This window comes from Apium graveolens, chromosome 6 (genome assembly GCF_009905375.1).
Source record: "Apium graveolens cultivar Ventura chromosome 6, ASM990537v1, whole genome shotgun sequence".
NCBI lineage: Eukaryota > Viridiplantae > Streptophyta > Magnoliopsida > Apiales > Apiaceae > Apium > Apium graveolens.
Window position 1 is genome coordinate 271927099 of NC_133652.1, and position 27372 is coordinate 271954470.

Below are 27372 nucleotides of genomic sequence, written 5' to 3' on the forward strand. Positions count from 1 at the left end.
GACATGATAAACAGAGTCTAACACTTAATTCCTGGAGATTACACAAGAGCGAACTAAATTTGATTTGTGGCATGGCGTGCTTTGGCACAACCCACATGGATGATATGAAATTTTCTGTTTTGGTGTTTTAGCCAAAGCTTTGTCTGAGTTGCATGAACCAAACACAAAGTTAATCAGCATTACCCACATAAAGGCAAACCGTGGATTAATCGCCATCCTTCTTCTTTAGGTGAACACACCTTCAAGCTCCAATACTCCTTGATTTCAGTTCTGCTCATTTTGTTGAAATTTTGTCCACTCAATTTAGTTCAGTTGATGAACAGCCTCCTGGTTTATCTGTAAAGTCTCTATCTTTTGTTGTTTTTGGGTGAAATTAAGGGTCTAGGGTATCATAAGAAATGTGATTTGGCCTTATAAGTGTCTGAATGAGTCCGAAACCGCTATGATTCCTAGCTTTTGTTGAATGGGTCTGTTGCTGTGATTTTTAGTAGAAATGGTCAGGTTTCTATTGCGTCTACTTTGTTTTACATGCTTTGCAAAGATGGTCACGTGGGTATTGATTTACTGGTGAATTGCATTTTACATCCTTTAACTTTGAGCCAAATTAAATATTGTATAACTATTTTCAGAAATTGCAGTTCGTATCGTTCTTCTTTGTAACCCGATACAAATAACATTCTGTTTGCCTAATTTCCTTTATTGGACAGGGGTAAAATAGGAATTTCATCTTAAAAATTAATTAAAATATATTTTAGCCCGCAAAGGTTGGCTTAATTGTTTAAAAAGATGATAATTATTCTCTTGGTCACATGTTCGAATCTCACGGGAGGAGAATTTATAATTATGTCTCCCGAGTCAGAGCTTGTCGTTTAAATTCGGTTTACCTTGGTTTACGTGGTTTGCAGGCTATTGCGTGAGCTTCTAGGGTTTATCTAGTGCGCACCCGAAGGGTAGCGGCTGCGGATTACCTACGATAAATATATATATATATATATGTTCTACATTGTATTAAAAAATAGTTTTATATATATTTTATATTTTTGAATTTTAGAGTCAACTAATAATTTTAATTTCAGTTTTTATTACATGATGTTAATTTCAAAAATTTATAATTTTACTAATATTAATTTTTACAATATAAATTTAAACATTAATTTTAATTATATATTAAATTTTAATATTAAATTCGTTGGATCACTTTTTTTTAATTATTTGACGTTATTTTTGTTTTAGTGTGTATTTAATGGGGGAGAATTCATTATTATAAATATTTTTAGCTTTTTTTAAAATGAAAACTGCTAACTTTATTTATATTTTATATTAAAATTCCTATTTTACCCCTGATTATTTTAGTTGTAAGTGTCTAATGGGTGCATTTTGCATACAAATTGAAAGTTAGGGGTTGCAAATTGCAATTTCTGAAAATAAGTATACAATATTGAATTTGGGTCAAAGCTAAGGGATGTAAAATTTAATTCTCTCATGATGTATATTCTTATACTTCATTGATAACTACTCGTGCTAATATAATATTATCTGGAATGTGTATGGGAAAATAGGTATGTCTTGGAATAAGTTTACCTCTGTGTTTGATGGTATAAACTATGAAATGTGTTGCTCTGGGTGCTTGTTGTAGGAAGGATTTTGGGTGTATATCGACAGTGTGTTGAATTCGAGAAGAGGCAAGGTGTGATCATGTTGTGAGCTGCATGATCACGCTGGTTGATGGCAAGATCATGTCGATCCACCGATAGCTTTAATGTTCGAGGAGGAAAGATTGCATGATCACGCTAAAATTCTGCATGATCACGTTGCTTTTAATTTTAATTTATTTTTAATTATAATTTGTTTTATTTAGTTATAGTTTTTATATCCCTATATAAACAATCGTAAGATGTAACAAATTAAAAAAAAATTATTGAAATTAAACCCTAAGAGTTTTTCTCTTTTATTTTTCTTGTGAATTCAAGAAAGTCCTTATGGATTCAAGGTTTTTAAAGATTTCTCGTGTATGAGTCGTTCCGAGGATTAGTGTTTGCTTATCATACGCTTGTGTGATGCGTCAGTTGACATCAGAGCAGGCTATATCCTATCTTTTCGTTAACTAATTTGATATGGGAAAACCAATTACTAAAGAAAATCTTCAAGTGGTTATGGCGAATTTAACCGCGGCTCTGAAGGTTTTCACAAATTGAGTGGATACGTTGCCAAGCCGAGTGAAAACTAATAACAATCAACGTATAGGTGAAAAAAAATTGGAATCGAGTTTATCGAAACGACATGTATTATCGCTCGAAGACAAATACAGGTAATCAGTATAATAATAATGATTATGCAGGACAGACTGATTTACCGATATTTTATGGGTCTCTTGGAATTGATGAATTCAAAAATTGGTATATCGATGTTGATAAATTCTTTGATGTTATGAATTTTCCTAAAAATACGAAAGTTAAGATGGTGGCAGTTTGATTAAAGAGTGTTGCTTTTATATGGTGGGATAAACTTGTACATAGGGAGAAACAAATGAATAAACCCGTTAAACCATGGCGAAGGATGAAAGAATTGATGATGGGGAGGTTTTTATCGAAGAGATATGAGTCTAAGATATATATTGATCGCAAACAAGAGGGTAATACAGTTCAAGATCATGAACCATGTCATGTCAATAATGTGTTTGATGAATGTACTCAACCAAAACATGATAGTTTGTTGGACGTGATATACAGAAAAGAGCTTGGATATTTTAATATGGAGTTTTCTTTGAAAGATTTAATAAGTGTGGATATAGTTGAAGAAGGGCATGAGATAATGGATTCTGAAAATTATATGTTTATGGATTGTGATGAAATTGATGTGATTAAAGAACATGACAATGACGAAGGAGGAAAATAAAGCAACAAAGTAAGTCTCATTGGTGTTTATAAAGAAGAGAATAAGAACAACGTTGAACTACATGTTAAAGGCGTGCATACTTCATCTTTGGACATATAAATTGGTGGATGATTTGCAGCATCAAAGCTTACTACATAAGTTATGCAAGGTAAGTCCCCAAACTTTTGAGATTGTGGTGGATTGTCAATATCACGATCACTTTAGTTTGAAAGATATGGTTAATGAAATCAAGATAACTCTCCAAATTCACGTAGCACCATATAATGTTGTTTGTGATAATACATTGGTCGACACTTATGAGAGTAAAAAATTTATGATTGACATTGCTAACTTGAGGTACAAAGATGTTGCGATTTTTGATAATGTTAATGTGGATTCATGTGAGTTAGCATTGGGCAGACCATATCAGTTGGAACAAGAAACCTAATGGCCGTGGATTTCTCATCCCGAGGCCCAGTAGGAAACCTACTGGAAATCGTCTTCTACTAGTTTTAGAAATGTCCGCCGATGAGACCCAACCACAAAGGCCCAAGGCTCGTCCACGACATCAAAACTTCGCGGATAAGGCATCTCCCCGGTCGAGGATAACCCTCCACTACTAGCTGTTTCTCTGGTCCGTGGACGCAGGTATAGCCGTGGTTCACCCCAAATGTTGGACGCATCCTTGTCCACCGAATAAGGAGCCTCTACCAGATTACAGGACAAGTGATCCTAAGATTTTTGGTGCAAAGTGCAGGATACTCCGAAATCTTCCAACAAGGACACCCATTGACTACAGAGACAGAGCTCCCAAAACACACACCAGAGTTTACCCCACATCCCCAATGAGGACACTCATTGACTACAGGAGGAGGCCTTCCATTTAGGCATACCCCTGGAGCTTTTTGTCCACGGACACAACCTTCCTGTGGTTGTATTACAGGAAGGAATTCTTCAATAGAGTACGTGCTGAAAATATGTTAGTAATAATCATCCATCGTCTTTTTATCCTCACGAATCGTCCAAAGAATCTACCTGAAAAATTCATTTGCTTCCAGCAAAATAACAGGGCGCACCCTAATATACATATGAGTTAGGGTGCACCCTTTCTTTATCAGAAAGGGGGCAAGCCCTCCTCATATTTTTGCCCTAATTTTTTCACTTGACCCGATTTTAACCCGAATATTGCTCGTACCAAATTTTGGGCATAACAACTACCCCCCAAATTCCATATGCTATGGGAAATGGGATTGAAATTTTAAACCCCCTGCCAAACTTGAAAAATTTGTATGAGCGTCAACCAATTTGAGGGTGTGCCCTTGCGAACTTATTCATTACCATTTCTTCATCCTCCTCCCTTTATTCTTTAAACACCATAGGGGGCGCCCTAGATGAATGCACATCTCATAAATTTGCATAACAACTTCACAACCCCCAGCGTAACATTTGTCACTTTCTACCGCTTCTCTTCTTGATGGCTTTAACCTTGGTTTATCTAGAGAGGTTTACCACTTGTGCACCACATCTCTAAGCTTATATAAGCCAACTCGGCGTAAGAAATAAGAGAAATCGTACAAAAGTGTGCACCTCGCATACCTTGGAAAAGCACAATCTATTAAAAAAGTTTTGAGGATTTTCTCTAAATTTTTCATCCCAATATTGGTCTCCTACGGGCGCGCCTTAAACTGAAAGGGTCAACATAGGACGTCGCGCTCTAAGGGAAGGCGCGTCCATAATAAAAGACTAGCTCTCTGATCTTCAAGTAATAAATAATCTTTGATATAAGGAGGGCGTGCCTTGTTGGTGAGAGTGATCCTTCCACTAACGACACAATACCATTCTGTTATTCCCAATGGACTAACAATGAGATTTACAGAAGGGGGGTTGAATGTAAATCTCAAAACTTTTTTAAGTTTTGAGTAGTTTCTAAGACTAAGTGTTTTGATGAACAAATGTGTGTGAATTGCTTTAAGTTAATACAGACAGATATATATTCAAGCACAAATGTAAAGAACACAAAGAACTTAAAAACTTTTCTGGTGGATATGTTGTTCCACCAGAGATGTGTTATTTCAGAAAATCTGTGAATCAAAGAATTGATCACAGTTGCGTCCTAGTACAAACTAGATGATTTTCTCTCTGGATTTTTCTAAACAGCTCTGGAAAATTCTCTATCTAATTACTAGCTGCTACTTGGTTTATATAACACCAAGTTTACAAGTGAAGACAAAACTGTAGAATACAATTAAAAGATTCTTCACATGTTTCTTCTTCATTTCTCTATCCAATGCAATTTAGGTTTAGCTGTAAATCTTTGAATACTTCCTTGTTTGCACCAGAATGGAAATGCTGCTTTTTCTTGATTCCTCCTAGAGGCTGCCACATTCCAGTTTGTCTCTATCAACCCATGTGCCTCTGTCAGCTTATGAATTGTCACTATCAACTGCTATTGAACTTAGCATCCGTTGAAGCTTTTATCCGTTGATGGCTTTATCCGTTGAAGTATTAGCAGTTGAAGCTTTATCTGTTGATGCACTCATCCGTTGATGGATGTTATCCGTTGAAGCTTTAGAGACATCCGTTGAAGCTTTATTTCTCATCCGTTGAAGGCCTTTAATATCAGTTGATACTACTTCACTTATACAAAATTACAAGGCATGAAATTATTACAATTATCCCTCCTATTTGCATATCCACTAGTAGTCAACATGACTTATAATTTCCCACAACATCTAAGAATTACAACTTAAGTACAGAGAATGAAATGTGCTACAATACTAAACTTATTTCTAAGTAAAGCTACTCCTTCAACGGATAGCCAGAATGGTCTTATCCGTTGAGGCTACAAACACCAGATTTCTACTTAAGTGTTTTGTTAAACTTATCATCAAACTAATACACATATTCCTAACAATCTCCCCCTATTTATGTCTACTAGAACTGTAGGCATAAATTTGGGTTTAACTTGATGATAACAAAACACTTAATAAACATAAGAACTGAGATAAAGTAGAAATTCAAAAATGCTGCAAAAGTGTATATACTGAGATATAATTGAAGAATTACATTATTTCCAAGGGTGCTCCTTTAGCCTGAGCAGATTAATTCCTTTTCCTTTGATCCCTTGTTTTCTTTCCTAGTCTCCTTTCATTCTCCTCTATTTGGAGTTGGAGTTGTCTGTAGAATTCAGCTTCATCTTCTTCATTGATGTCCAACTTAGATTGCATATCCTTGAGAGTTTCATTACTGGCAATCTTGAGCTGATCTTCAAGTCTAAAAAATCTTCTGACTCCTTTATTGTCTCTGAACTCCATCAACCAATGAGGTGATTTATGAACTGTAACTCCATGCTCTGGGATGAGTAATGTTCTAGGCAAGGCATTGGACTCCCACCAAGTTTTCCTTATGCTGGCAATCTTGTTGAGAATCTCAGTTTTGGCAGTTCTGGTAAAGCCAGAATCCCTTTTGATAGCTGAGTAGACTCTAATCAAGGTAGAATAGCCTTCATCCAGAATTCTGTAAAGAGGCCAAGTTCTTTCCCCACTTCCTTTATATTTGAACACTAGTCTTTCTGGAAGCTGTCTGTAGGCATCTATTCCCCTTACTTCCTCCAGCTCATCCAGATAGAGTTCAATGTCTGTAAATTCCTTTATGTCACAAATGTGAACATAATCATCCTTTGAGGCTTGTGGCTTAGGCTTGAGTTTCTAAGTGAATTTGATTGAGGTTAGGGGAGGTGTTGATTTGATTTTTCTTTTCTGTTTCTTTGATGGTGGAGAAGTGGTTAAGAAGGTGGGCATTTTGATGGTGTCCCAATCAATTGGTTCCTCCTTAGGAATGATTGTTTCACCATGGATGTTTATGAAGGGGTCAGGCACAATGGGTTCAGGAATAGAAGGTAGTGGTTTGGATTTTGATTGGGTTTCTTCAGTTCCATCTACAATCTTCCTTTTTGCATTGACCTTCTTTCTGTTCCCTTTCTGCCATTCCTTTCTTTCCTCACTTCTTTCTTACACATCATCACTAAACATATCCCCCATACCTACATCTTCACCCTTGTCTTCAATTTCTTTCTTTTCTTCAGCTTGACTTGATTTTAGCTGTTTTTCAAGCTTTGCTTGTGCTCTTTTGTCAGCCTTTAGCTTTTTAGCTTCTTCCTTCAACCTTCTGGTTTCTTCCCTCTTGGCTATTGAGAATTTGGGATGTCCTTGTATCACACAAATACTCTTTCCCTCTCTGAAGATAATAGTCATGTTCATTCTTTCAACCACATCCTTGGTCTCCTTGTGCTTTATGATATTACCACCTAAAACCTTGTCTTCATCAGGCTTTGAAAGAGGAAAATCCACTCCTTTCAACTGAGCAAGGCTTAGAGGGGTCTTTGTAGAGTCCTTGTTGGATCTGTTATTAGGCTTGAGAACCATAGGTTTCAGATTCTTTGAAGAAGTCTCTCCACCCTTATTCCTCCTTACTGGCTTGAGCTCCATAATGATTGGCTCCACCTTTGTGCTATGCTTCACAGATTGTGATTTTGAGGTTGTAGAGCCAAATACTTGTTGCATCCTTTCATCAATTCTCCTCCTTTGCTCTTTGACTTTCATCTCAGCTGCTGCTATCTGGATTAGATCAATTCCATCAAGCTTTCCTTTGATTTGAGGTGTTGGAGAAGTGGTGATGGCAGGAACTAGCACTTTAGATATTTGAACTTTTGTTGATGGATCTCCTTCCCCTTCCCTTTTATTCTCCCCCTTTTTGTTATCATCAAGGATAGGGGTCAAGCCTTGTGCTTTTGCCAGCTGCAATAGTAGACTTGTCTGAGATTGTTGATTTTGAAGAATGGTGACCACAGAGTTTTCAATGACTTGAACTCTGTCTTCCAACTTGGCCAGCCTCTTGTTAGCATCAGATTCTCTCCTCAGTCTCAGCAACAAATCTTGCATTGTACCATAAGGCATGACTGAATCCAACTTCTCAGAATTGTAGGATTTCAAGTCAGCAATATCCTTTTTAAGTTCATCCACACTCAAATTCTGTCTGATGTGCTACAATTGCAGGAGATGCAGAGAGTCTAGATGAGCTTGAAGAATAGCCTTGGTACCAGCATCTGAAGTATCCTGAAGGGTCTTTTGAATAGCCATGACCTGCTTGACCAAAGCTACACCAAACTGTCCTGGTGTAGATTTCTTTGTCCATGCCCATTAAGGTAAATTTGGAACAGAACTTGGGCCTTCATCTCCCCCTAAGTTCATGCTTCCATCCAAAGAAACAGAGTCATCATCATGAGAATTTACTTCAAATTCTTCAGATGGCTCACCAGCTTGAGAAGGCATCCTATTAACAGCAGCTTTATCTCTTTGAAGAGATTCTGAAGTGTGCACTATGTTCAAAGTCTGCTCTGCCTCCACATTGCCCTGAGCAGCCAACAGTTGATAGGCTGAAACAGGATTAGTAAAAGTTTCAGCATCCAAGGAAATGTTATCAATTACAGCTTTGTAATGTTGCTGAAATTGTCTTCCCTTTTCAGCATCATCCACAATCATTGACTCACTAACAATGGCTGGATCCACCCTTATAGCTTCTGTACCTGCTTTTCTCTGATTTTCTCTATATTCTTGCATCAGGGGCTCCCCCTGGCTCACACACACCCTCACCCTCACCTACTAAGGTGGCACTCCTCTCACTCACTTTTGCCATGCTGGAAGAAATAGCATGCATATTTTGACTCTCAACCTCTCCTTTTGCCTGGGAGCAACCCAGCCTCTCACTCAAATTATCACTCCCTTCCCTCAATCCTAGAAGTGATTGTACAGTAACCATGTCTTCTACACTTGGAATTGATTCAGATATATCTGTAGAGACTATCAACGGATAGGGAGTATCCGTTGAAGTAGGAACTGATGATATCAACGGATAACTGCTGTTAAGCTTATCCGTCGAAGAACAACCACTTGTCAACGGATGAGAAATATCCGTTGAAGAAGGAAAAGAAGTAGATATTGAAAGTGACATAATTTTTGAATCTGTGTGGATTGATTTTAAGTGAGGTGACACAGATTCTTCAACTAAGTCTGAAAGAATTGGCTGATGATCCAACAAATCATCTAAAAGATGATGATCACCAGGATTTGAGTGGGGCTCCTCCCTGAGTTTTAAAGAGGGAGAATCAGGAATTGATGTGAATATCATATCCACATCCAGAGATGGTGATGGAGAATTTGGTGATTGATGTGTGTCTATTATGAGAGAATGGGGCTGTGACTCCACATTTGCTGGAGCCACATCAAGCTGAATTTGAGAAGGCAAAGATACACAGGTGGATGTATCTGTACAGTGTGTGCCCCCTGTGTTGAAACTGGGGTTTTAGCTAGACCTGGCAATTTGTTCGTGTCGTATACTTTCGTGTCGTGTATTTTCGTGTTTCGTGTACTTGAATGCTAAACACAAAACCGACATGTTTAGCGTTCGTGTACATTCATGTTCGTGTACTTTCGTTTCGTGTTGTTTCGTGTCGTGTATGTCGTGTTAATTTAATATTAATATATTTAAATAAATATTAATATAAATTAAAATATAAGATTTTTAGGTAGAAAAATTATAAAATATATGAAATATATATTTAGATCTCAATTCTATACAATATAATGAAATCAAATAATATTTTAAAAATAAATATGCATAAAATTATTATAATTCTACATATATTTATAAAAAATATTAAAATTTAATTATAATATTTATTTATGTCGTATACTTCGTGTCGTGTCGTGTACTCGAAGGTTAAGCACAAAATCGACACTAAATCTCGACCGTGTACTTTCGTGTTCGTGTACTTTCATGTCGTGTACTAAAAATATAAACACAAACACTAAATTTTCGTGTCGTTTCGTGTCGTGTAAGTCGTGTCGTGTCCAAAATTGTCGGGTCTAGTTTTAGCCTTCTTCTTCTTGAAAAGGCTTTGATAGGTGAATGTGTGGCTTCAGTGTCCCTCCCTCTTTTGTTCTGTGTCCCTGGTTGGGGACTATTTTCAATAGCTGCATCCTTTTGGGAGGATGCAACTAGGGATGTGTTTGAATCCTTTTGAACCACCACAGTCTTTTGAGAAACCGTGGCTTGGCTGGCTAGGGTACCACTCACCTCTCCCACCTTATCCTGGGGGGTTTTTTGATGTTCACCCCTCCCCTCACCACTCACACCCTGTTCACTCCCTTCAGGGTTTATGGTAGTTGTTACAACTGTTGTCTTTTGAGAAATAACAGAGATGGTTTTCTTTGACTTGTGTTTTGGAATTTTAGTTTTGGTGGCTTTGGTAGGAATCTGTTGGGACAAAGACACAGATTCCATTGCCACACTAGAAGGGAAAGAAATAATGGGGTTGGAAGAAGTAGGAGTTGCAGAAGTATTTACCTCACTTACCTAAGGTGCATTCATTATTGGTAAATATACCAATGACACTTGGCTATTGAGGTTAATTCTCAAAAGGTCTGCAAGGACCCTTTTCTCTTGTGCCCAACATTTGAGTTTATTGCTCTCATTGGTTATGACCAAACCTTCAGCAACATGGTTAGCCAATAACATAAAGAATCTAGCATAGTAGATGTTATGAGGTCTATTAGCTTTGTTACCTAACCTGGAACCTAATTCTAGCATGACATAGTTGCTAAAATTAAAGTACCTATCAGAAACTAACATATAGAGCATATTAACAAGAGATGAAGTTATGGCATCAAAATTGCTAATCTTCCCAGAGAAAACCTTGATAAAGGCATCTCCAAGAAAACTCCATTCTTTCCTAAGGCCCTTTCTTCTAATGCTCCCTAAACTAGCAGAATCAAAAGAATAGCCTATAGAATCTAACATAGCAGATACATCATTATCAGTGTGTGGTGTCATGGCATTATTCTCAGGTAGCTTAAAGCAAGACTGTATATCATCACAGTTAATACAGTAATCCTTACCTTTGAGAGATAAAGCAATGGTCATGTCTGTGGAGTTGAACTCTGCTGTTGTCCAAATTTCCTCAATTACCTCACAGTAGATAGTTGGGGCTTCCAGCATTGCATAGCTTAGTTTGCAGTTTTTGATGAAGTCCATCATCTTGTGATAATCTGAGTGGGCTTCATTCTTTTCCACCAAGGCTACGAAATTGTTCTTTTCATAAACAAATCCAGACTGAGACATAATCTTGACTACTGGTGCCATTGTTGTGAGTAGAGGTTGCAGAGAAATATTGAGAGTTTTGGGAGAGAAAGAGAATAAAAGCTTTTGAAAAATAGCAAGAAAGCGTAAAGTGAAAATAAGAATTCAAGGGGGCTTTTATACTTTCTTGAATTAAATAGTTCTTTTAAGTAAATTACAACCGTTTGAGCATAAAATAAACGGTAGAAATTCTTAAAACTGCCTTTAATACAAATACATACAACTGTATATGTATCGATGGTTAAGTAAAAGAATCAACGACTGTGACTCATGTAAAATGACTGATGTGACACTTCAACGGATGAGGTAAATGGTTATCCGTTGAAGATTAACACAGTTTTATCCGTTGAAGGATAAAACTACCAGAAATGTATTTATCTTTCAACGGATAATGAACATCCGTTGATAGAACAATTTTGGCTTTCAACGGATAGGGAATATCCATTGATGAAATAAACTATATGCAAAGCCAACTTTGTTCTTGCAACAAATTCATTTCAGGCTACAATACAAATTGCAATAGGACCATGAAATTATGAATTATTAAGAATACCTAGCTCACTTACTAATCTTGTGAATGTTGATTCATCAAGTGGCTTGGTAAATATGTCTGCAATCTGCTTTTCACTTGGAACAAAATGAAATTTCACTGTACCTTTCATCACATGTTCCCTTATGAAGTGGTACTTGATGTCAATGTGTTTGGTTCTTGAGTGCTGTACTGGATTTTCAGTAATGGCAATGGCACTTTTATTGTCACAAAATATAGGAATTTTGTCAACAGTTAGCCCATAGTCATATAGTTGATTCCTCATCCATAGTATCTGTGCACATCAACTACCAGCAGCAATGTACTCAGCTTCAACTATTGATGTAGAAACAAAATTTTGCTTCTTGCTGAACCATGACACAAATTTATTCCTTAGAAATTGACAGGTGCCAGTTGTACTTTTCCTGTCTATTTTGCAACCTGCATAATCTTCATCTGAGTAGCCAATTAGATTAAAACCAGACTCTCTAGGGTACCAAATTCCTAGATTTGGAGTCCCTTTGAGATATCTGAAAATTCTTTTAATAGCCACTAAGTGAGATTCTTTAGGGCCAGCTTGAAATTTAGCACAGAGACATGTAGAAAAAATTATATCAGGTCTACTAGCAGTTAAATATAAAAGTGAGCCAACCATGCCTCTATAACTTGTAATATCCACAGACTTTTCAGCCTTGTTTAATTCAAGCTTGGTGGCAGTGGCCATGAGAGTTTTTGCAGATGAACAATCCATTAAGTCAAACTTCTTTAAAAGATCATAAATATATTTAGTTTGACTAATGAAAATTCCACCACTAACTTATTTAACTTGTAAACCAAGAAAATAAGTTAGCTCTCCCATCATGCTCATTTCATATTTACTTTGCATTAACTTATCAAACTTTTTGCAAAGCTTATCATCTGTAGAACCAAATATAATATCATCCACATAAATTTGAACAAGTATTGTAGAGCCATTAACATTTCTAAAGAAAAGAGTTTTGTCAACAATACCTCTTGTGAAGTAATTATCTAGCAGAAATTTTGACAAAGTCTCATACCAGGCTCTAGGTGCTTGCTTTAGTCCATAGAGTGCTTTCAACAAATAATAAACATGATCTGGAAAATTTGGATCTTCAAATCCCGGAGGTTGGCTTACATAAACTTCTTCCTCCAATTCTCCATTCAGAAATGCACGCTTGACATCCATTTGATAGACCTTAAAATTGGCATGGGCTGCATAGGCTAGAAAGATTCTGATGGCTTCAAGTCTGGCAACCGGAGCAAATGTCTCATCAAAATCTATTCCCTCTTGTTGAGAATAGCCTTTAGCAGCCAATCTGACTTTATTCCTTATGACAATTCCATTCTCATCCATCTTGTTTTCGAATATCCATTTTGTGTCAATAGAACTCTTGTTCTTTGGCTTGGGTACCAGCTTCCATACTTTGTTCCTCTCAAATTGGTTTAGCTCTTCTTGCATTACTAAAATCCAATCTGGATCTAATAGAGCTTCTTCCACTCTCTTAGGTCCCTCCTGTGATAGAAAACTACTATACAAACATTCATCTTGAGTAGCCCTTCTAGTTTGCACTTTAGATGTAGCATCACCAATGATAAATTCAAAATGGTGATTCTTGGTCCATTTTCTTTGAGGTGATAGATTAGTTCTAGATGAGGTTGCCTCGGTATTGTCATGATGTGAGATAGAATGTTGATTGGTTGAAACTCCCCCTGAGTTGCTGATCCTTTGAAAGGAATTGGGAGTTCTATTACTTGATGAAGTGAAATGATTATCCATTGACAGACTGTGATCAACGGATGCTTCATTATGAACTTCAATGGATGATGCACTTTGTCTTTCAACGGATGTTACATTGCTTCTATCAATGGAAGCTGAGTTATGACTTTCAACGGATGCAGCATTCTGTGCATTGTCCAAAGGCAGATTTTGAATTCTTTTCGAGGTGCCTTCTCCATCATTCTCATCTTCACCATCATCACAATATATCTCAATATTGTCAAATTTGAGTCCTTCATGATGTCCCTCATCTGTTAGTCCATCAATCTTTTTATCATCAAGCACAACATGCACAGATTCCATGACAATGTTGGTTCTTAGATTGTAGACCCTATATGATTTTCCAGCAGAATAACCAACAAATATTCCTTCATCAGCTTTTGCATCAAACTTTCCTTTGTGATCTGGTTGATTCCTTAGAATGTAGCATTTGCAACCAAAGACATGAAGAAAGTTTAAGGTTGGTTTTCTTCTCTTGAACAATTGATAGAGAGTCATGTCTTTTGCTTGATTGATTAGAGAAATATTCTGAGTGTACCATGCACAGTTAACAGCCTCAGCCCAAAAGTATGTTGGGAGTTTTGACTCTTCAAGCATTGTTCTTGCAGCTTCAATTAGTGACCTGTTCTTCCTTTCCACCACACCATTCTGTTGTGGAGTCCTTGGAGCTGAGAACTCATGCATGATCCCATTTTCTTCACAGAACAACTTCATGGTTGAATTCTTGAACTCAGTTCCATTGTCACTCCTGATATTCCTTACTTTGAAATCTGGATGATTGTTGACTTGCTTGATATGATTGATAATGATTTCACTAGCTTCATCCTTTGATCCAAGAAAATAAGTCCATAAAAACTTTGAGAAATCATCTACAATCACTAGACAATGTCTTTTCCTTGAAATTGACAATACATTGACTGGTCCAAAAAGATCCATGTGTAGTAGTTATAATGGTCATCAATTGCTGATTCAAGCTTCTTACTGAATGATACTTTCTTTTGCTTTCCTTTCTGACAAGCATCACACAGTCCATCCCTTGTGAATTCCACTAGAGGAATTCCTCTAACTAAATCCTTTTTGACTAGATCATTCATTGTCTTGAAATTCAAATGGGACAGCTTCTTGTGCCATGGCCAACTTTCAACTGGACTTGCTTTGCTGAAAAGACAAGTAATTGATTCTGCATCTGTAGAGTTGAGGTCAGCCAAGTACACATTCCCTTTTCTAACTCCAGTTAGAACCACTTTTTTGTCCTTCTTGTTTGTGACAACACAGGCTTCAGAACTGAAGGAAACAGTATTCCCTCTGTCACATAGTTGACTGATGCTCAATAGATTGTGTTTGAGACCATCAACTAATGCAACTTCATCAATGATGACATTTTCCTTTGAAATCAAGCCATATCCCATAGTGAACCCTTTGCTGTCATCTCCAAAGGTTATGCTAGGGCCAGCTCTCTCCTTGAACTCTGTGAGCAGGGTGAAATCTCCTGTCATGTGCCTTGAACAACCACTGTCCAAGTACCATAGATTCCTTCTTTTTCCCTGCACACAATAAAATCAATCAAGTTGATTTTGGTACCCAAGTTTCCTTGGGTCCAGCCTTGTTAGTCTTTTTCTTAGACTTTATTCCTCCTGCATCTTTTGACTTGGGTAACTTTGGGTCAACCTTGGTCTCAGATGCAGTTGGTTGAAGTGTAGGGTTAGTCACAGAATCATTTAGCACATTTGGTTGAATTTGATAAGGCATAGATTGTGCAAACATATTATTCCACATAGGCATGTTGTATGGCATTTGAGGCATACTGAATGCAGTAAAATAAGGGTTATTAACATATGGCATGTTTGCAAAATGTGCATGAGGATTCTGATGAGACATAACAGGCATAGCATGCAGAGGTGACATAGACATGTTAGGCATGGAAGGAGTTAAAGGCATGGGAGCATTCTTAACAGATTTGCAGTTATCAGATAGATGATTAACACTTTTACAATGCACACAGCTTTTTCTAGGAGCATACTTATCAGGTGTGTAATTGTTGTGTTTGTTAATCCCTACCTTCCCATTTCTATTAGATTTTCTTTTAGTTTCCTTTTTATCCTCAACCAACTTAAGCCTATTTTTCAACTGATCTAAGGTCATGTGTCCTATATTCATCTTACTGGCATCTTTGGATGTGCTAGCTTCTTCCTTGACAAAGTTCTTGGAAGTTGAACCAAACTTCTTATTGAGATTTTTCAAATTGTTCTTTTTAAAATCACTTGCCTGTTTTAATTGATGAGCCTTCAACGAATGCTCTTTTTCTTCCTTCAACGGATAACTTTCATCATCCGTTGATTCCACATCCGTTGACAATCCATCAATTAATTCAACTTCCTTTTTGGTTTTCTTCCAGGCATTCTTACAGAGTGATTCAATTCCCTGAACCTTGACAATTTGAGCACTAACATCCCTAGATGTTTTCCAGGCCTTGATTACCTCTTGCTCACGTTCTAATTGTTTAGAAAGAATTTCTACTTTCTTAACAGATTCTTCTAGTTCACTCTCAACAGTCAAGCATTTGATTTTAATCTTTTCAAGCTCAATTACCTTACCCTCCAACACAACATTCCTATCACTTAAAAACACATTATTCTCTTTGATTCTTGTGTTTTCTTTAGCTAGTGATTTAAGGGAAACACGCAAATGATATAATTCATTGGACATATCATTTATGGCTTCATTACATTCAATATTAGAAAGCTGAGAGAGGTCAGTAGTAATTACCTGGTTGCTTGATGAACTAGTTTCATTTTCATCAGAATTAGCCATCAGGGCTAGGTTGACATATTCCATATCATCATCTTCATTGGCACCATCTGCTGCCCAATCATCTTGAGTCAGAAAAGCTCTTTCCTTTTGTTTGAGCAAATCGAAATATTTCTTTTTGTAATCAACTTGCTCAAATTTCTTCTTGTCAGAGGATGGCTTTCTACACTCATTTGCAAAGTGTCCACTTATGTCACAGTTATAACATTTGAACTTAGATTTGTCCACCATGTTCTTGTTTGACCTAGTGAATTTTGCATTTTTCCTGAATTTCATCTTTGCAAACCTTCTGGACAGAAAAGCCAGATGTTCATCAACATCATCAGAGTCATCTTGACTGGAATTGTCTTCAACCTCAGCTACTTGCTCCTTTCCCTTGCTTGATTCTGATTTACTTGTGCCAATTTTAAGACTTGGCATTATCTTTTCTTCATTCCTGGCTTCAATCTTCTCATTGTCAGCTACAAGTGCAACTGATCCACCTTTTCTTTTTCCCTTTTCCAACAACTCATCTTGCTCCATCTCAAGTTCATATGTCTTCAAAATTCCATATAATCTTTCAAGTGTGAAGTCCTTATAATCTTGAGAATTTCTTAGAGAAACAGTCATAGGCTTCCATTCCTTTGGTAGAGATCTCAGAAATTTTAAATTGGAGTCCTTGACTTGGTACACTCTGCCATACAACTTCAATCCATTCAACAGTTTCTGAAATCTGTTGAAGGTATCATTCAATGATTCTCCTTCTTCAAAATGAAAATATTCATATTGTTGAATGAGAAGCTGCATTTTGTTTTCTCTAACTTGCTCAGTACCTTCACAGATAAGTTGCACAGTATCGCAAATTTCCTTAGCAGTTTGGCTGTTAATGACATTGTTAAACATATCTTGATCTAGGCCATTAAACATAATGTTCATGGCTTTCTTGTCCTTGTGAACCTCTTCAATATCTTCAACAGTCCATTCTGCTTTTGGCTTGGGAAGAGACTGTCCAACAACAACTGTTGCAGTAGCGGCTGTGGCCACCTTGTGAGGGATGTGAGGACCATTTTCAATGCAGTTGATGTAGCTTTCATCTTGAGAGAAAAGATGTAAATGCATCTTCACTTTCCAGTGATGATAGTTATCTCTTTCCAGGATTGGAATCTTTACACCAATATCCTTCTTACTCATGATGTTAGCAGAATAGATCTTTAAACTCTTTGTATGTTAGGAGCTTGCTTTGCTCTGATACCAATTGTTATTCCCAGTGGACTAATAATGAGATTTACAGAAGGGGGTTGAATGTAAATCTCAAAACTTTTTCAAGTTTTGAGCAGTTTCTAAGACTAAGTGTTTTGATGAACAAATGTGTGTGAATTGCTTTAAGCTAATACAGACAGATATATATTCAAGCACAAATATAAAGAACACAAAGAACTTAAAAACTTTTTTGGTGGATATATTGTTCCACCAGAGATGTGTTATTTCAGAAAATCTGTGAATCAAAGAATTGATCACAGCTGCATCCCAGTACAAACTAGATGATTTTCTCTCTGGATTTTTCTAAAAAGCTCTGGAAAATTCTCTATCTAATTACTAGCTGCTACTTGGTTTATATAACACCAAGTTTACAAGTGAAGACAAAACTGTAGAATACAATTAAAAGATTCTTCACATGTTTCTTCTTCATTTCTCTATCCAATGCAATTTAGGTTTAGCTGTGAATCTTTGAATACTTCCTTGTTTTCACCAGAATGGAAATACTGCTTTTTCTTCATTCCTCCTAAAGGCTGCCACATTCTAGTTTGTCTCTGTCAACCCATGTGCCTCTGTCAGCTTATGAATTGACACTATCAACTGCTATTGAACTTAGCATCCATTGAAGCTTTTATCCATTGATGGCTTTATCCGTTGAAGCATTAGCAGTTGAAGCTTTATCCATTGATGCACTCATCCGTTGATGGATGTTATCCGTTGAAGCTTAAGAGACATCCGTTGAAGCTTTGTTTCTCATCCGTTAAAGGCCTTTAATATCAGTTGATACTACTTCACTTATACAAAATTACAAGGCATGAAATATTTACAATTAGCCCTCCTATTTGTATATCCACTAGTAGTCAACATGACTTATAATTTCCCACAACATCTAAGAATTACAACTTAAGTACAGAGAATGAAATGTGCTACAATACTAAACTCATTTCTAAGTAAAGCTACTCCTTCAACGGATAGCCAGAATGGTCTTATCCGTTGAGGCTACAAACACCAGATTTCTACTTAAGTGTTTTGTTGAACTTTTTTCAAACTAATACAATACACATATTCCTAACACATTCCATATTTGATTTCTTGCTTTTTTTCAAATCATGACTCCAAACCGCTGATCTCGTCTATTCCACAAATAATGTGATTCATTTATTCAAATCTAATTCAAAATTTTTACGATCTTCTACACTCATCTATTTTTAGAGGGCGCGCCGTTTATAGTGGCGACGTCTTTTTCAAATAATTAACATCATTAGAGGGCGCGTCCTCTTTACGAGGAGTGTTTTCCTCGACAAAGGTAACTTTCTTGGAGGGTGCATCCTCTGTAAGAGGAGTGTCTACCTCGACAAGGTTTTCATCCTTCGAGGGCGCATCCTTATTACGAGGAGCATCTTGCTCGAAAAAGGTATTCATTCTTGGAGGGCGCATCATTTGTATGAGGTGCGTCTTCCTCAACAAAGATATTCATCATTGGAAGGAGCTTACTATGTAACAGGCGTGTCCACATCGACAAGGTAACATCCTTGGAGGGCGTGTCCTTTATATGAGGCGCGTCTATCTCGACAAGGCGAATTATTCTTGGAGGGTGCATCCTCTTTAAGAAGCGTGTATACCTCGACAAGGTAACATTCTTGGAGGGCGCATCCTTTGTATAAGGTGAGTCTACCTTGACAAGGAAAATCCTTGGAGGCGTGTCCTTTATAAGTGAAGCGTCCACCTCGACAAGGGTATCATTTTTGGAGGGAGCTTCCTATGTAAGAGGCATGTCTACCTCCACATGGGGAATCATCTTTGGAGGGAGTTTCTTCTGAAAGAGGAGCATCTACTTCAGCAAGGGTTTTCATCCTTGGAGGGCGCATCCTTAATAAGAGGAGCATCTACCTCGACAAGGGTATTCATTCTTGGAGGGCGCGTCCTCTTTAAGAGGAGCATCTACCTCGATAAGGGTATTTGTCCTTGGAGGGCGCGTCCTCTATAAGAGGCGCATCTACCTCGATAAGGGTATTCATCCTTGGAGGGTGCGTCATCTGTACGAGGAGCATCTACCTCGTTAAGGGGAATCATCCTTGGAGGACGCGTCCTCTGTAAGAGGAGCATCTACCTCAGCAAAAGTTTTTTTCCTTGGATGGCGCATCTTTTGTACGAGGAACATCTACCTCGACAAGGGGAATCGTCCTTGGAGGGCGCGTCCCGCTATAAAAGGAGCATCTACCTCAGCAGGGGTTTTTTGTCCTTGGAAGGCGCATCCTCTGTACGAGGAGCATCTACCTCGACAAGGGGAATCATCCTTGGAGGGCGCGTCCTCTATAAGAGGAGCATCTACCTTGACAAGGTTATTTATCCTTGGAGGGCGCGTCCTCTATAAGAGGAGCATCTACTTCGATAAGGGGAATCATCTTTGGAGGGCGCGTCCTCTGTAAGAAGAGCATCTACCTCGACAAATATATTCATCCTTGGAGGGCGCGTCCTCTATAAGAGGAGCATCTAACTCGATAAGGGTATTCGTCCTTGGAGGGCGCATCCTCTGTACGAGGAGCATCTACTCGACAAGGAGAATCATAATTGGAGGGCGCGTCCTCAATAAGAAGAGCATCTACCTTAGCGAGGGTTTTCTACAGAATCTCCGTGTAACAAAACCAAATCAAAGATCAACATTCTTAGAAGGCTTATATCTTCAACGAGACTCAAGGGATGCAGAAGCTATCTCATGTAGAAACATCTCTTAGCGAGGCATCTCACGAAGTGGCATCCAATAAAGGGCATCTCACTCTCAGAGACTTTTTTCTGAAGTTGAGCGTTTCCTTAAACGTGGGTGTTTTCCTGATCTTGAGCATCTCCCTGTGTTTTAGGAAACTCCATATATCTTACCCCTGTGGCAATATGTAACACCACAAAACTAATGAGAAGTGACCTACCCCCGAGCATGCGCCTAACAGTACTTTGTAGCCTTATCTTCCTCATCCATTTTTAATGCAACTCCCATATTTATTTTTTGCTAAAAATAGCCACATGACCACGGTAATCATATCAAAGAAGAATCCTTAACATATGAGACAGATATGCTCAGGGCGCGTCCTGAAAACTCACTCAGATTATTAAGGATGTGAGGGTGCGTTCGCTGAAACTAAACTTGCAACATACCAGGAAGATCAATGTACTTTATTTGCTTCTTTCTAAATTATGTCTGTAATTTCTGGGAAGATGACATGGGTATTTTAATGAAGGCGCACCTTAAGAGAGATAGCCTTGGAGAGTTTACTTATAACTGTTGAGGATATAACATTACATCCTTAGATGGATGAGCTCACTCATGACATGGGGCCTTACCTTGAAAGTCAAGGGGCGCATCCTAGGATTCATGGTACCTCTACTCTGATAGCTTCTTTTCTTCTGAAGTTCCAATATTAAGATTCTCCTTGTAGTCAATAAAGTTCACCTCACCATCAATATTATTTTGTGGGCGCGCCCTAAGAAAATGGTGTATCTTGAGAGATAAGGAATTGGTTCCAATCGAGGAATTCTTCAAGTACTGACTATAACTCATATGCTCATCAAGACATATTCATTGAAAACTTCCATAGGCTTTCTCTTGTGAGGGCGCGTCCTGGGAGGGCAATTCCCCACTGAATATCTCTAATGCAGAGGGCGCGCATTAATAGATTGTGATGCAGTGCTTGGTAACTCATGAGATTTTTTTCAGATAAGATTTCCTACCTGCAAGAAACAGAATTAATATGGAATTTGAAATGTTACATGGAGGACGCGTCCTAGAGGGACGAACGTGTCCAGTGGATGAATTCTCGTAAAATTTGTTGGAAGTCGTCTGAGCCCCAAATTTCTTAATCAAGGCGAGTCCTAAAAGTTTGTGGGGATCTACTCCGTGCCAAATCTCTTTACAATCTTCTTCTTGCACAAGTCGCAGAAACAAGTAACGGAGAATACAACAAAACTAGTTGAGTGTTACCTTGAGGGATCGTTTTAAAGACGATGATTAGCTCATGGTAATAATGCCTTCTTCTTATAATGTTCTCTTGATCATCCTTAGATTTGCCCCTATTTAAGTCCTCTGAACTGAATAGTGTTCTCAAATCTTCTAAATCAAATAGGATTCTTCAGTCTTCTTGTTGGAATAGGATTCTCCAATCTTCTTAATGGAATGGGATTCTTCAATCTTCTAATTAGAATAAGATTCTCCAATCATCTACATCTAATAGGTTTCTCCCAATATTCTAAACTAAATAGGTTTCTTGTAATCTTCTAAACCAAATAGGTTTCTCCCAATATTCTAAACAAAATAGGTTTCTTGCAATTTTTTAAAGCAAATAGGATTTTTTGGTAAAAATTCGCAGCTGCTGTTTTCCTCTGTTTTTGTGCTGCTCAACTTGAATTATCGTAATCATAAAATCTCTTAATTAAATAGAATTCAATAAGCTTCGTGTAGGCTATAAGATCGCCCAAATCTGACTTACGGAACTCAAGATAAGGCTCAAACAGTGTAAGCAAATCGCTTAACATACCAAATCCGAATTTTTGCATCAAACTTCATTCCTTCGTGGCCATTGATGTAAACTTCAACCCCCATGGCTGGAAATCATCATCCATGGATCTCCCTCATGGCTGCGGATACTACATTTAAATCTCCTTCGACCCTTCTGGCCGAAAATAGTTATTCAAGGATCTACTTCATGGTCGTTGTTTGCAATCTCCTCTGTGGCTTTCCTTCAATTCTTGCGTTAAAGAATCTTCATTGTGATGAGACATCTCTTCCTCCCGAGATTATTATCTTGATCAGCATCTCTCCTTCTAGCGCCAATTTATTGACGGAGGAATTTGGTTACAACAAAGTTTGAGGTTCGTCGCCGGAATCAAGATCTACGATGGTGGTTCTTCTCCTGAAACGTGAGCGGAGTGTGGTGGTTGTGATGAATTGGGGGCTGAGACTGCTTTGGGTTGGTGGCGGCTCCTTAAGGATCTCGCTTCCGACCCCTTGCAATTTGCCTACATATCCCTATTTATAAGGAATCCAGCCAACGTAGTTCTTCGGGAACAAGAAATCTAATAGGCTTAGATTTCTCATCCCGAGGCCCAGTAGGAAACCTACTGGAAACCGTCTTTTACTAGCTCTAGGAATGTCCGCCGATGAGACCCAACCACAAAGGCTCAAGGCTCGTACACGGTTTCGAGACTTCGCAGATAAGGCATCTCCTCGGCAGAAGATAACCCTCCACTACCAGCTGTTTCTCTAGTCCGTGGACACAGGTATAGCCGTGGTTTACCCCAAATATTGGGCGCATCCTTGTCCCCCGAATAAGGAGCCCTATCAGATTACATGATAAGTGATCCCAAGCTTTTGGGTGCAAAGTGCAGTATACTCCAAAGTCTACCAACGAGGACACCCGGTGACTACAGAGACAGAGCTCCCAAAGCACACACCAGAGTTTTATCCCACATCCTCAATGAGGACACTCATTGACTATAGGATGAGGCCTTCCATCCAGGCATACCCTTAGAGGTCTTTGGCCACGGACACCGTCTTCCTGTGGTTGCATTATAGGAAGGAGTTCTTCAATAGAGTACCTGCAGAAAATATGTTAGTAATAATCATCCATCATCTTCCTATCCTCACGAAGCGTCCAAAGAATCTGTGTAAAAATCCATCTGCTACCAGCAAAATAACAGGGCGCGCCCTAATATCCATATGAGTTAGGGCGCGCCTGATCTCCTCCCCTGAAGGGAGTGCCCTTTCTGATAAAGAAAGGGGGCAAGCCCTAATTTGAGGTGATCTTCCTAATGTTGCCCCAATTTTTTCCAATTGACCCGATTTTGATCCGAATATTGCTCTTACCAAATTTTGGGCATTAAAATGACCACACCGTGAACTGCATGATCACGCTGGTTGATGGCAAGATCATGCCAATCCACCAGTAACTTTAATGTTGGAGGAGGGAAGATTGCACGATCATGCTAAAATCCTGCATGATCACGCCGCTTTTAATTATTATTTGTTTTTAATTAGAATTTATTTTATATTGTTTTAGTTTTTTCTTTCCTTATATAAGCAATCGTAAGATGTAACATATTAAAAATCTTTTATTGAAATTAAACCCTAAGAGTTTTTCTCTTTATCTTTCTTGTGGGTTCAAGAAAATCCTTGTGAATTTAAGGCTGGCCTCGTATATTCAAGGTTTTAAAGAATTTCTCATGTAAGAGTCCTTGCGATGGTCAGCGCTTGCTTCTCCCACGCTTTCGTGCTACGTTAGTGCTTATACCCCTCATAAGTTCTTGTGCACGGGGTCTTTACATGAAGAAATTAAACGGATATTTGAGGAGATGAAAGTAACAAGGTTTACTATGGATATAATTACTTTCGATGCTCTATTGATGTTCATGGTAAGTTTGGGAGAGCTAAGGAAGTCATGGAAGTTCTAAAAGAGATGGAGTTACAGGGGTTATCGTCTAGTGTTGTTACTTGCAATTCGATAATTTCAGTTTATGTTAAGGATGATGGATGAAGCAAATTATTTCAAAAATTAAATGGTGGGAAAAGGTATGAAGCTGGATGTGTTCACTTATACTACATTATTGTTGGGCTTTGAAAAGTCTGGCAAGGATGACGGTGCAACAAGGATTTACGAAGAGATGGTGCAGGCTGCAATCCGAACATATGTACCTTAGTTCCTTAATTAAAATGCATGGAAACATGGAATTTTAAAAAAATGATTAAAGGTTGTTGAAGAGATCAAGCTTTCTTATTGTTCACCGGATTACGTCACTTGGAACATACTCTCGCAATAGTGTTTGGGCAGAGTGGTATGGATGTGAAGTGTCTAGAGTATTTAGAGAAATAAAGAGATCATATTTTGTCGTCAAGAGGGACACGTTTAACTCTCTTAATTAGCGCATATAATCAGTGTAGAGATTTTGACCAAACCATGGTTGGTTTTATAAAGGGATGCTGGAAGAAAATGTTACTCCTAATCTTTGTGATTCAATAAAGTATGAATTAGCAGTAAAACTCAAATGATAATCAGGATGAACAAGATGAAGATAAAATCCATTGTTGAACTCACAAGCTATGTATCTATCAATCTATATGTGTATCTAATTACATATATTTCTTTATTCTATCTAACTGAATGTATATATACAGGTGAAAAGCGAAGCCGGTCATTAGCTGTCATTAGCAGAAGTTAGTTATGCCAGGTGGCCTTCTATCTGTGTTGGTTATGATCAGGTATAATGCTGAGCTATGATAAGTAATATGGAGCTGCATTAGGGAGGTTTAATCTCAATATCCCCCCTCAAGTTGGGCATGGATGAAGACGGAGCTGAAGAGAGACCCAACTTGGATAAAAAGTCCCAGAAATATGGTGAAAGAAGAGTTTTAGTGAGGATGTCCACAAGTTGGTGTTGAGTAGGGAGATAGGATAATTTCATCAAACCTTGCATCACTTTATCGCGTGTAAAATGGCAATCGATTTCGATGTGCTTTTTTATGATCATGAAAAATAGGGTTTTTGGCAATGTAAAGGGTAGATTGGTTGTCGCAATGCAAAATAACGGGTTTAGGGTTATTAACACCCGTTTCTTTGAGTAGTCGAACAAGCCAAGTAACCTCAGAAGCTGCAGAGGCCATTGCTCGATATTCAGCTTCGGAGGATGAACGAGAAACTCTACTCTGCTTCTTCGATTTCCAGGAAACGGGAGACTGCACAAATAAAAGAAAATAACCAGTAATGGATCATCTGGAGTCTGGAAAAGAGGCCCAGTCATAATATGAGAATGCTTGAACAGTCAAAGAATCAATAGCTTTAAGTAAAATGCCTTATGCTGAGGTACAATGCACATAACGAAGAGTATGGTTTAAGGCTTCGAGATGACTAATTCGAGGATGTTGAAGAAATTGACTTAATGTCTGCACAGCAAATGAGAGATCAGGTCTGGTACTAATCAAATAATTCAGTTTGCCAACTAGAGATCGATAAAACTCAGCATCAGGTAGCAAATCACCAAAGGAATTACTGAGTTTGGAGTGAGGAGGTAAAGGTGTAGTTGCAGGCTTAGAGAAGTCGATGTCACAAAGTGCGAGGAGATCCTTTGCAAACTTTCGTTGACTAAAAATAATTCCATCCAGAACATACCCTACTTCGATACCTAAGAAATAGTGTAAAAGGCCCAAGTCCTTGATACCAAACACTTGATTTAAATGTGATTTCAAATGATGAATATCAGAAGCAGCATTTCCTGTGACAATTATGTCGTCAATATACACAGCAACGATAGTAATAAGGTCATCTATCTTTTTGATGAAGAGACTATAATCATTTTTGGATTGAACATACCCCATGGTAGTAAGTTCAATATGCAATCTTCCATCACTTTGTCGCGTGTAAAATGGCAATCAATTGCGATGTGCTTTGTGTGATCATGAAAAATAGGGTTTTTGGCAATGTAAAGGGCAGATTGGTTGTCGCAATGCAAAGTGATAAGTGGATTTTATATCTACTTGGAACGCTTTATTTCAGGCTTAAGTTGGTGTTTTGGACTCAAGTTGTTGGTATTTTTGATATGTTTTTGTGTTTGTGCATTTCAGGCATTAGTTAAATGAAGAAAGAAGCTTTTTAAGGGAATATGCTGAAAATAAATCAGAATTAGAAGCCTAGGTCATTCTAAAGTTGTAGAGAATCTCGTTAGCTTCGCGTGGGTAGTTGAATCGCCTAATTCTGACGAGCAGAACTAAAAATACGACCAAAAGAAGAAATATCAGAATTTTTCTAGAATGTCAGCGCGGCCGCGCCAGAACCAGCTCGCCCGCGCCGCTGAAAACACTATTCCAGCACGGCCGCACCCGAAAATAGCGCGCCCGCGCCCGGTTTCTCTCCCAGAATCATTGATTTTAGTCAAAATTGAAGATTTTGAGAGTCCTGGTCATCCTGGAGCCTATATACACCAATAAAAAGACGTTTTTAACAAGGAGCGAGGGGAGAGCAATAAGAAGACCTAGAGAGCACGAGACGGTCACGGAGAAGAAGACTTTTGTTTTCTTTGATTTAGGCGATACTTGGATGCTTGTTTTTGATTTATTCTTGAACCCTAGTTCTCTTATATTGTTTATTATCATGCTTTCATTAGAACCCATGGTGACGATGAGTTCGGTTATGAACTAATCGTTATGGGGTTCTAACAGATTTACTTATGGATTTTTATAGTTAATTTGTTTCAATATCTTGGTGTGTGGTGATTGATTGATATCCTAATATTGGTTGTGCTTATTCATCTTATGTGCGTAGCTAACATATAAGATAACAAGTTAATATTTATTGAAACGAAAGTGAATATAGAGATTTAGAACTTGCCATGCTAGCATAGGTTCATGTATTTGTTATGCAGGATTCGTAGGTAATTTTAACCATTTTACTTGCCTTATGTAATCAAGATAGATAACTTGCGCATTAAACCGTTATGTTTTCAATTCTTATAGACATATAAGGACTAAGCATAATTGGTGTCTATTCAACTTCTATCTCTTTTGTGGATGCTTGGTAGTAGGGTATTCGTACAACGAAAGTTGGCGTTTACTAGTTTCGTGTTATCTGATTAGTGTCATCACTATTATATGATAAGGTTAAGAACGAAGAGGCTATTGAATGAAGTATTTAATGAAGTTAGAATCTCATGTTTGTCATATATATTGATTCAATCATTCTTATTCCCTTAGTTATAATTGTTAGTTTAATTCTTAGCTATAAACAATCCCAAATTGTTATCGTCTTAGCATTGGATTATAACCATATCATCGGTGCATAAGTGCATAAATTAATTAGTTAACCAAGCTAGTCTCTATGGGAATGAACTAAAAATAATTCTATATTACTTGCGAACACGTATACTTGTGTGTATTATTAGCGCTTGTTTAGCGACT

The 27372-nt window shown here is 37.9% G+C and overlaps 1 pseudogene; it reads left to right on the top strand.

Annotated features, from left to right (window-relative positions):
- The first annotated feature begins 1531 nt into the window (after positions 1–1531).
- LOC141666045 (pentatricopeptide repeat-containing protein At2g18520, mitochondrial-like) lies at positions 1532–24624 on the top strand (annotated as a pseudogene).
- The last annotated feature ends 2748 nt before the right edge of the window (positions 24625–27372 follow it).